The sequence below is a fragment of the Geospiza fortis genome, unplaced genomic scaffold (genome assembly GCF_000277835.1).
Source record: "Geospiza fortis unplaced genomic scaffold, GeoFor_1.0 scaffold53, whole genome shotgun sequence".
NCBI classification, from domain to species: domain Eukaryota; kingdom Metazoa; phylum Chordata; class Aves; order Passeriformes; family Thraupidae; genus Geospiza; species Geospiza fortis.
In genome coordinates this window covers 6,117,017-6,129,337 of record NW_005054305.1, presented here as the reverse complement: position 1 = coordinate 6,129,337, position 12,321 = coordinate 6,117,017, and the positions used below count along the sequence as shown (strand labels likewise).

General features: G+C 39.4%; 1 protein-coding gene across 1 annotated transcript in view; it reads left to right on the top strand.

The window, feature by feature from the left end:
• Positions 1–12,321, top strand: part of KLHL14 (kelch like family member 14) — a 61,100-nt gene that overhangs the window by 2,538 nt on the left and 46,241 nt on the right. The gene's annotated exons all lie outside the window — the stretch shown is intronic.

Sequence of the window (12,321 nt, the reverse complement as noted above, 5' to 3'; positions counted from 1 at the left end):
GAGCCGCCCGCCCCCTGCACCACCAAACTTTTCTCCCCCTCCCCTCGGCCCTCTGGCCACCCGCGCGTTGGGAATCTGGGTTTAGGGTTTTTTTGACTGTAATTAATAATTTTTTTCTCCCACAATGTTATTCCTTAACAAGGAGTTAGTTAGGTCTTTAAACTGTAATAGGCAAGTCCTACATCTGTTATTTTCGTAAATAACTGCATCATCTGTGCACACCCTGATGTTGCTGATGGTGGGGTGTTGTCCCTGTTTGTGCGTGGAAACTTGTGACTTCATAGTCCTTACATCTACGACATGTCAGTTATTTTCATTTAATAAGGTAATGAATCATGATGTCAAAGCTTGACAATATGAGGTTGGTGTTAGGAAGTGAACACACAGCACATACTTTAACAAGGACTAAACATATTCAAAATTTGTTTATCTTCTTTTAAAATATGTTTGTACTTCATTCACTGATGGAAAGATAATACCATCTTCTAGCGTTGGTATAATACAGTGGTGTGGTAGCACAGAAATCAAACCACACTTCGTATTATTCAGCTTATTATAAGCTTTTCAACTAATGGGTGCATATTACTAATGATTTGACAGCAGCAAGAAAGAAACTAGTAAATTAATAAATATTTTAAATAATACACTCTATTAGCATTAATGCACGGGATACTTTATGTAATGGGCACTACTCCGATGGTTTAACTTTGGAGCCCTCTTATTTCTGGCTAGCTCACTGTGTTAGTGTTCTGTCATGCTTATCACCTTGTTGTCTGATTTTCATTCTGAAATCAAAAACATCAAATACAACTATTTCGCAGCATAAGGTGTTTCTGAGATGCCACTGTTGTAAGTTGGTGCCTACCCTTTGCATTTCAACACTCAAAAGTGATGACTTTCAAAAATGCAAACCCCAGGAACTCCTCAGGCAGGATTCTGCACGCCGCCGGGGGCAAGCTGATGCTCGTGTCCTGGTGGATTGCTGAGATACCAGCCGGCTTGGTTCAGTGGAGATACCTTTCCAGCTTCAGTGGTCCATGTCATTTGAAGGATATGTAGTGGTGTTCTGACCACTGAATGCTTACAAATGTCATGGATGCTGCAAGAATCTGATACTGCTGGTGCTGGGAGCTGGCTTTCCCTGTAAGTGGGAGCATACACAAAGGGACTGCACTTTAGGTAGTCCTAGATGAGAGTCAAAGTTGCACTTAATGACTTACAGGAGACTCCAAATACCACAAGTGCTGCTCTTTTTATTTGTAATAGGTCTGCATGTCTGTGCAGACAGTGGTATTTCAGAGACCCTTAACCACAGTGGGTGAAAACATGCTGTTGCCTTCCTGACTTTACTGTGGGTCTAATAATAGTCTTGTAACTAGCTTCTCTTGATTTGGTTCTTTAGTGGCAGTGAAATGGGAGCAAAACCATTCAGATTTATTTATAAGCAGGCATTAGAACTTACTCCAAATGTTAAAGTGTTGGAGATGTTGAAATGCTTAGTAATGCAGAATGAAATTGTTATATTTTCATTTTTGGTCTTGGATGATATTCCTGGAAATTCATAAAGGTCACAAAGGCCCATCTTTGAATCTTAATCACTTTAGGATTTTGCCAGGCTGCTTAGGTGTACAAATGCCTTCTTAAACGTGAAGGAGTAAAAAAAGAAACATTTAAGGCTACAGAGGTTTCCAGATTTGTCTTCTCTGTTACTCATAGTTTTTCTAAAGTAGCAATTTTAACAGGTTGGCATTAATTCAGTAAAATTTTAAGGAAGAAAATCTGCGAAGAGTTCCTTAAGCTACTAATTTGCAGAAAGAAATTTCAAAAGTAACTAACAATGAAGTACATGTTCAAACACATAAAAATTATTACACAGAAAAAGACTTCAAAACTCTGATTACTTTTTTTCTGTGAGTAATGGTGACTTTGGTAATTTGGAATTTAATGAAAGGTCATTCACCAAAGATGCACATGTCTTTAGAAAGAGATTAACTGTTCCTCTTGTGCAGTGCAATAGCTCCTGCACAGTACATAAGGGTTGGTGAGAAATGCAAGCAGCCCAGTGCCACAGCCACCTGCTTCCTGCATGTTCAAGAAATGGGAATTGCGCTCAGTGTTAGAATTTGCCAATAACTTTTCTGCATTTTTTAAGAGAACTTTTTTTTTTAACAAGCTACTTTAAAAAAAAAGCACCTATGTCATATATCCATATGCACACTTTGGAGTACATTGGCATCAGGGCTACTTCTATTTCTTAATGGAAATAAATGTAATGGGAAGCTCAAAATATACTGATTTTCCTCTGAAATCTAACTATAAAGTTAGTCCTGTGGTCAGGGCTGGAGGAAAAAGTGATTTGGGCTCACAAGAGCCAGTCTGTGCTCTGTGAGCAAAGGTATTTATAATGTTTGTGCCATAAATGCAGATCCTGCAGTGCAAGTGATGCTGGGTTTAAGAAGTACCTGAGTTGTCTGTTGTGCTGCAGTGAAAAACACTGTTTACCTACAGAGAGACTAGGGCTTTTTCATTAAATTTCCTAAGAGAAGGTAATGCTTAGATGTCCTGATGTATTTTTGTAAAATTAACTTTCAAGGTACAACAATTAAATGATCAGAATTTTAAAAGTTGAGGAATTATGTTCTTGACTTATGAGCCTTGCTGTGCACTCTGAGGTTTAGGACTTCACCACAGAGCGTGAGTGTTTTGCCTTTAATTTGACATTTCATCAGGTGCTCAACTCTAAGCCAAGTTAGTAATACTGCTGGCTCAGTGATCCTCACCTTACCAGGGCCTCAGCATACAAGCTGCTGTTAAACCTCTGGAGACGCAGTCAGTTCTGATGTCACTAGGAAAAATCATAGTTGATTTCAACTTGGAGTGGGGTGAGTGACCCTGAACATTAGGCTTAAATTATGTTTGTCTGTCCCTGAAAGAGACACGTAGCTCTGTGCTGTATCATCTTCTGTAGTTCTGGGAAGAAAATGCATTTAGATAGAGCAAAGTTCATATTCCAGACATTTGTTTGGCTCTCGGATCTTCACCAGAGTATTGAGTTGATTAAAATGTCTCTGTGCTTTATTGTGTAATATAATGTACTTTATATAATATATGGTATGTATTTTCAATTTTTTAGAAGTTTGGGGATAGAGCATTACCACCTGCAGCTCCTCTCACCAGCAAAGGGTGCTTGGGCTGGTCTGCGCCTCCCAGGATCTGCCAGCAGAGCAGCTGCAAATACAGCTGCACACCTGAAGGCAGAGGGCACTGAGGGAAGTAAAACTGGGAGAGAGGGGGAAATGCAGAAAAAGAAAGGAATTGAGATACCCCAGGGGAGAAATGGAATAAAAGCAGTGGAAACAGGACAGTGCAAATGAGGGAAGACATGAGAGAAGAATAGTTTTGAAGGGAGAAAAATGTAAGAATAGGATACCAGACAGGAAAGGAAACTAGCAAAAGAAAAAAGACCCTGGCAGATAAAAAGAAGATAGGGAATGAAACAAAAGGGGGAACACTAATTCTTGGCAGAAACAGCATCTGTTGTCAATGGCAGCTGAGTATTGCAGTTTCTGGAAAAGCTTTTTCAGATTTGGGGGAGGAAAAATGGATGGAGATCAACCAGCTGACATAAGATAGGAATAGTCCTAGGCAGAAAATACAGAATTAAAGAGCACAAGAGAAAAGAGGGGAAATAAGGAGACAAAGAGATAAGGAGGCTAAGCCTGCCCATGCTGTTTTATGGTTTCAGCAAAGTCCCAGCATGTACAGACCCAGCTGGTTTTTTTATACTTTTGTTCCCTGGACTACTAGACCTTGGGGAGATTAGAAGTGCAAATTCTGGTCCTGCTAAAGCTAGTTGTAGAGGTGGTTTGGTTTGCTGTTTGTTTGGTTTTTTTAATTTCATTTCAGTGGAGAGAGGGTGTCATCCAGACTGTTTGATGGTAGGCAATATTAGTGAAAGTGATAGCAAATTAAACAGTGACAGGTGATGAAGATGATATGAACAGTTTTCATTCAGTAGGAAGATAAGTGCTGATGAAGAAGGAAAATGTAAGGTGCTGAACAGCATGAGACAGTGGCATTTATGTGGAAGGCATATATGCCTGGTCTGTTTTACTTTCTACAGAGGAGATTAAAAATTTGAAGAAACCAGCTACATCCCTTGGCAATTAAATAATTTCCTTCTTGCATACACTATTTGTCTCCAAATCTCACAGACCGTAGTTCAATTTGACTTCTTTTTCTACTGAGATTTTTGTAGAATCTCAGCAGGACATGTTTGGTGGTTGTAAGAGAAGTGTGTGTTTTTTCATTGAAATGCACTCTGTCTTCTGGTTACAACCACCTACCTGTCCCTTTGGAATCATAACAGCAATATTTGGATTTTTAACTAATATTCTTATTCATGATTAATTGCAAGTGAGAAATACTACAGATCCTGGATTTACATCCTGATAAGAAAAACACATCTTAAAATGTATATGAATTATTAAGTTTTGCATTGCAGTATGGATGAAGTGGATGTGAGGCTCTGGTTTATTTTAGTGAGCTTTGGATCAGTTTTTATGTGCCTGAATTAATATCAGGAAATTGTACATGTGCCAGGACTCTCTCAGCTGAGCTGCAGAAGGGAGACTGACACATTAGAGCTGTGGGGTACTGAACCACACACCTGTAGTCAGTTTAATCCTAGTTAGTCTCACCTACTTTCCTTACTTGCCTCATGTGCATTCATTTGCCATTGGAGACAAGCTCATGCTGAACTGTAAGTGGAGAGATGTGGAGTTTCCAAAAGGGTGGGAGCCCTGGAGCTCACATTATGGACAGAGGGAGCACTGTCCTAAAAGGACTGCTATGGGTCAAGAAAGTCCTTGGGAGCCTTTTTAAGGACACATGTGTCCTGGCTGGTAAAATCCTTGAGAGCTGCAGAGGCATAGGTGATAGCCATTTTTTTGGCTCAGTTATAGTATTTGTTAGGAGAAACATAATTTATGAAGGGCATTAACAGCATTTTTATGGAGAACCATCTTTCCAACAGCTGCAGGTGAAGAAGGGTTGCCAGGCACGTTGTGCAGGTCCTTGCCCTGCCAGCCAGTTTCCCAGTCAGAGCTACCACCTTGGAATTGTGTCCTCTGTGAACTGGCAGTCCCTCCTAATTCCTGTCCTTAGATGGTAGGGCTCTTCCCCAGATCCCATCTACTGAACTTTATTTGTCCCCTCTCTGGAAACCTCTGTTACCCCAAGTCCTGAGTGTCCCTCCCACCAGGCTCCCAACTTCCCACACACTGGTCCCCACTGCTCCAGAGCTCTGTGCTTGGATCTTTACAGGCTGCTGCAGTTCGCTGAACTGGGCTCCTCCTTGGCTTTGTCACCCTGCCTTTTTAGCACTTGAAGCAGCTTCAAATACCTGCATCTGCATCTCCAAACTCTTTTTCTGAGGAGAAATCTTTCACTGTATTTCATAACAGCTTGTTCTAGAGGGGAAATTAAATGAAGTTTGAAAACAAGTAATCTTAGTAAGCCACTCAAATTGATAAGAGAATGCCTATGAAAATGGGAACTTCTTCCTCAAATGCTGGAGCAAAAATGCCCCTCTCCACCACCTACGCCAGTCTATATAGCAGCTTTACAAGTCATGCAGGTCCTGAAAAGCAGAGCTGTCCACCCTGAGTTCCTGTGCTGTTCTTGCCCATCCTTTGGCAACATAATCCATCTCTGTCCTGTTGGGAAGGATGTAGGTCACGAGTGGAGCCTTCTAGACAGGGAAGTCCCATTTCAGACAAAATCCTCCTGGAATGATTTCTGCTTAAAGTATACCTTTTACAACTGGAGTGCTGTAGGATCATGGTGAGCATCAGACACGTATGCCTTTGCTACTGGTCTGAGACTTCTCTGTTCACTCTTTACCTGATGTGCATCCCCTACATGTGGAGAGAAGAGATAGAAAGGAGAGGGTCTTAGAGGGCATGTTGTGGCCTGGGGTCACTGTAGTTTTTTTCTTTGTGACAGAAGAATATGAAGGTTCTGAGTCTGTAACTGCTGAGCAGTAAATGGAACAGAGCTGTGATGGTGTAATTGTTTGGATTTGTACTTGAAGAGAAAGCACAGGGAGCCTTGGGGGCAAGGGGAGTGAGGAGAGGTAATGTAGAACATAAAATCAACAGAAAATAGTTTGCCAGGAAAAAGCTTTGGTTCTGATAAACTCATGTTATGAAAAAAAATCATATAATCTGTAAAAAATGCTGTTTCATCTTTTCAAACAACTCCCGTGTTTTAAAAATCCAAAACATTTTCTAATCAGAGCAAGGTTTGTTATTATCCTTTGCTCAGCATGGCCTAGAAAGATTGAGCAGGGAATAGGAATCCTAAAAGGGGGGTTTGAGCTGGACTCCCCTGCTCTGTAAACATCTCTCATGTTGGTTTTGTTGAAACAGATTCTGTCTGGTATTACACATTTACCAAATGATCGTCTAAAGAAATTGAAGACTGTGGAAAGTTGAAAACTATTGGTAGATACTTCCTGGCATAATTTTTCATATTTGCTGCCTCCCTGAAATTTTCTTGAAAGAATGTCATGCCTAGTACTTAGTAGTCAACACTTGCTGTATTCTTGGAAAGCAGACAATAAACTGAGCAAATATTGTCAGCTGCCAAGTTCAATGGAAGCAGACGGTTTGCAATGAAGCTGGAAGTAAATAGAAGTTGGTGCCACAGTTGGTTCTTCCTGTATTCCCCAACTGATGCCTTCTTTCAGTAAAAAAAACCCAAACAAACCAGTGGAAAAGGTAACAAGTTGTACCTTGAGTGAGCTGGCAGCAAGATGTGTTTCTTTCCTTTGGCTTCCTAAGGAAAAGGAGCCTCAGCTGGAGAGAGTGCAGCCTCTGATGCTGTGTCAACCTTCTGTTGATGTGGACATCAGACACAGAATCAAATAAAAAAGGACTTTCTTGACTTTACACAGTCTGAACATCAAAAAATAACAGTTAGTTGAAGTTTCCTAGGGGACAAAAATTAAAAAGATTATTTGATGACTTTGAAGTATTCTATAAAGCATTTCCATTTTACAAGCTCTGTCAGAAAAAAAAAAAACCAACAAAACAAAAAACCAAAAAATCCCCAAAATAACCAAGAAAGGGAACCAGCCAACAAACCGAACCCAAAAAAAGGCCAAACAAAATAATGTGAGGAAGGGAAGCAATTTGCAAAAGCACTTCACTTTGACTTTTTTTTTTTTTTTATTCAGGATAAAGATAATTACTTAAAGGTTTTTTAGAATTTCCATCAGTGAGGAAAATCTTTGAGTAGTTCTACCAAGAAGATTCATGAAACAGGAGATTTTGTGTCTCATTCACCAATTTGCTTTGCTGGTAACATTGCTTTGAATTCACTTCCCTTGCAATGCTCCAGATATTCAGTGTGTGGCTAGTAAGGATACTTGTAGCCTTCAGATCTGGTAGTGCAAGGAGGCAAAGATGAGAAGGACTCTCCTCTATGTTTTTCCCAAAGGAGCACTGGACAGGATCACTCTTCCCGGATAGTTGTCACTGCTAAGCTACCTGTTAACACCAGAGGCTTTTACCCCAAAAAGGAAGGGACATTGACTTTAAAAAATCTTCCAGCTAAAAGCTGGAAGCTAACTCTTAAGTATTAACTTAGAGATCAACAGTAGTGGGATTGGTTTCATAAAGAAAAATGGAGTTTTCAGAGCTTCAAACAGATTCTAAGTTATTTCAATACAGGAGATGGAAAATTACCTGACAACTTTAGAAATAAAGGAACCTTTAACTTGTAAGGTAACTCTAACAGTTAAGTGTGGCCTGCCAGGTAAAACATTCACTTACCCTTAGACTTCTGCTTTTAGAAGGAAAAGGACTGATTATTGTTAAAGCAAACATTAACTAATTCTTTTCTATGCTTTTTTTCAAAGTATTGGACAAAATTAAAAAAAAATTCTAGTAGATTCAGAGGAAGAAACCAACAATCAATGTCTGTAGCAAATCATTCTCAGCTTAGTATTTGTCTTCTTAAACTTCATTCTGTCAGTGGTCAGCAACATGTATTAAATGAGCATCCTCTTCAGTGAACATTACTGTGAGCTCTGCTGCAGTGAAAATTAGGGTCTTCTGCCAAGCCTGCCTATATGGAGAATGAAAAGATGAAAACCAAAATCTTCATGATAAGACTGATTTCTGGGTTTTTAGTATTTCTAGAAAGCTTTTTCACATTCATTCTAGCGTGCCTGGGGCAATAGGTGCAAATTAGAAGAGGCAAAAAATCCATTCATTAAGCAACTTCCATACATTCAGAAAATTTTTGAAAATTCTTTGAAGAACTAAAAAATTTATTGGTCATCATTTGCAAGAGACTTTATTGTGCTTTACATTTTGACAAGATTAGGATGTTTTTAATGTCTGTACTTTATCCATAAGGAGAAGGGCATTAGGCAGGATTTGGTCTGTTGACTGTGAGAACTCAGGTCCTTCCCCTTGCACTGCTGTAGGGTTAGGAAGAGATTCTGGATGCCTATTCAGCTATAGGTTATGATGTTTGTTAATTCATTTTATGTGATGACAAAACTTCATAAAATTCCTTTGTCCAAAATAAATTTTACATTGTACCTTATGGCTTTCATTGAGTTCATAGTTAAACTCCCGGATAATTAGATTTCCTCTCTATTAAACATGTGTTACTAATCATGGCTATCTTTGCAGTCAGCTATGGAAGCCAAAATCCATTGAAATAAGCAGTTTTCATATGACACTTTTGTTGCACTGAAATGCCCATCCAGGAGCTGGGAAGGTAATTGTTGAAGATCACATCCCATGTTCTTGATAGCAAAACATTTTTTTCAGTCATGGGCAAACGGATGCTTGCAACATTTGTTCAGTTTTGCAGACTGAAACTAGATTGTCAACTACATTTTTTGTTGAACACAGCATCCCTTCAGATGCCTTTTGAGAAGAAAAGGGTTGCTAAAGACCATTCTGGTTTCTGAAGATGAAATTAACTTTTTGGTGCTTACCAACAAAAGGTCTGCAACTGAAATGTTGACTGGGATAGTATGTATCTCTTGTTCTGTTACCTGGAGGTTGGTATCTAAACCTCACTGAAATCATTTGTTTCTGCTGCAGGTTAACACAGACCCCTTTTCTGAGATTCTTGTTACTTATTTTGACAGTATCACTGTCAGACTCTGGTTTCTCAAATCCTTTGATGTAATGAGATTTGAGGGTGTAAATAAAACTCACCATGCATTCACCCACCCTTGCTGGGTCTGGGCTGCTCTTATGGCTGATTTTGTTTGTGCTTGAGTTCAGTGGGCAAACACCTGGAGTTCCATTTGGCTCTGCTGTGTTTAAGGTCAGCACTGAAGCAGGAGCAAGGATGCCATCATATCTGTCAAGTCCCTGCTCTGAAGAGCTACCCCTACTCAAAGTCATGGTGATAGCCTATATGAAAAGATATTTATATGAAAAGATAATTAATGATCCACACTTCTGGGTTTACTATAGCCCTGAGTTAAGAGAAAAGTATAGTTGAATACTCTTTTTCTTTTTTTTTTTCACCGATGACCATGATCACTTGTATGTCTTAGGATGCCTTTCTCTTTCTGATGTGTAACACTACACTGGATGCATTAAGAGCCACAGGATTGCCACTTCATGGTTGTATTCTTTCCATTTATTTGCATTCCCTAATGCAGAGGGCAGAGCCTTACTGCATTGTTTAAAAACTGGAAGAGTCTGGAGCAAACCTGTTGTTGAGTTTTGTTTTTTTGCCAGCTTTTGTAGAATGAACTTCTACTAATTGCCCAGATAAGGAAAACCCACCAGTGCAAGATTGATGGATATGTTAATAAAGAAAAACAATGTACAAGAAGAGTATTTCCCATTCATGTGTTTTCCATTAACATGAGGCCATCAAGGTTGCAAAAGAGTAGGAGTGGCTGTCAGGAGTGTTGAGGTCTCTTACAGCCTTTTCTACTGATTTCTTCTGAGTCTATAAACTCTCTTGGGCTCAGCCTCTTGCCATGAATACTCATGGTTAGTTTAGACCATGGACTGGTGGTGTGAGTTTTAGAGCTGATGGGCATCTGCTGCTACCTTTGAAGTGAGTAGAATTTAGTTCTGTTGATGGGTATCTCTGAAAATGAAGCCATTTCTGTGAGTGCTCAAATTCCTGGTTTTTTGTGCCCGAGGGAAACTACACAAGTTTGAAAATGTTGACTTTGAAATATACTTTGGTTTCCAGTCTTGTAAGTAGACAAAATAAATTTCACACCACATGAGGTACCCAGGAACTTAATTAAGGTGAATTAAGTGTTTTAAAATCTTAGCCGAACAGAAACTGCAAAGTGTGTGCAGAATAATAACAACACGTGCATGTTCATCAATGAGAACTAGAGTTTTGGAGTCTAAATCTAAGTAATGCTTTCAAGATAACATGTGGATAAATTTATCTCAACTTTTTTGCCATGACATCAGCCTGCCTGTCCAGCGTTTAGCCTTCCCTGATCAAGACACACTACTGTAATGGAATACAAGGTGATCATAAAATCCTTGCTGGGGACACTGTGAACCACAGCATTAACTGAATAGAATATTAGACTGTAAAAAAAAAAAGAGTGTGTCATATATAATGAAGAACATTTCACATTGTAATCTTGAGTTATCCAAATAGCAAACAGGTAATAATACATGAAAGGGGGAAGCTTTATCTTGCTCAATATGTTACACATATTTTTAAATCCTGTCTTCATCACAGTGTTTCACTGAATAACATTTTTATTAATATTTGGAAAAGTCTCCTGCATATAAGAAGTGGCCATTTACATGTTTTTAATATTTTAGAATGCATTATAAGATTCTAACAGTACTGTTTAGTGCAATATGAAACATAAATATGACATAATAAAGAAAATCTTTTTCAAAATCTAAATTGCAGCATTTCACATTAAAACTTAAAACCAGATTTGGCTCCAAGGAGACATATCAGTTTAAAACCTGCATGTCTTTAGCCACTGTATTATCTTTACTTGGTTCATTGGAAGAGCTCTCAATGCAATGAGATGAATTAGATATTTTGGGTATAAGTACCCATCTCTTCTTTGCCAATTTGTGAAATTTCCCAGTGCTTTTGGTAGAGACTTTGCTGACTATTAACTTCTTACTAAACTTTTACTAAAAGTCTCTGTTCTTGCTACTTCCCATTTTAAACATATTTTAAAAATTAGTATTTTTTAAGCATACCAATATAGCAGCACTGCTCCTTCTCAGGAAACAGTAGCTTCTCAGGCTGTTTAGCTGAAAAAGTAATGTTAAGGATAGTTGCAACTGCCAAAGTCTGGAAACTCAGAGTTATATCTGACATTTCATTCTTCACCTTAACTATTGAGCCTTGGCCATTCATTGGATTTTCACAGTGCTTTGGAGTTAGAAGGGAGTTTTACAGATGAAAGATGAAAATCAAAATAAACTCCTTTATCAAGTAAACCTTGCAAGGGCATTCTGAATTTTACAATGCACAGGGAGTTGATTGTGATATAACATACAACACAGGAGGGCTGGAATAAACAATTTATTCTCTATTGTTAGGGATGGTCATGCATAACTGACTTATGGCTCTGGTTTGCTCTGCCACTTGTTACGTGTGCAGTCATCCCTAGCTCATACCAAAAACAGTTTATCATACTCCCATGTTGCATAGAACATATCAAATGTTCTCTCATTAAAAACTTTACTGGGGAGACTGAATGTTATAAGATGCTGGCAGTGCTTTAGTAAGCTTTCCCTGGAGCTTGGTCTCACTATGGAATCTGTGCTGACAGTGATCATGAGATGGTTCCTGGTATCCTACAGAGCCACAGTCTGCTGGGCAGGCAGCAGTGCTTACTGACAGCACATAGCAGGTGCACTGCAGGCACCAAAGGCTGGCTTGTCAGAAAGACTGAGGGACTGCAGGGGCTCTCCCCAAGTCAGGAGAGAATCGAGGGGTAGGACAGTGTGGGACAGTGTCAGTCCCCCCATGGGCTCTCCTGCTCCTGCACTGACGGTTTTGTTTCATCCACTGTCAATTCATGACCTTCTCGGAGCCCTAAATCTGTTTAAAAAACAGATAAGGCCATATGCCAGATAGTTCCCTGGCCATCCTTGTCATAGATGTGTCTGTAGTCTATAGCTGTCTTTGGTACAGCCATTTGACAGATTTTATTCTGGAGCATTGTGTGGATCAAGCCCCGAGCTGTATGTTCCCTTCCTGAAGGATGTTCCTTGTGGTTGGTGCATGTCTACAGCACAATGTAGTTCAGTTTTGCCCATTCTTCTC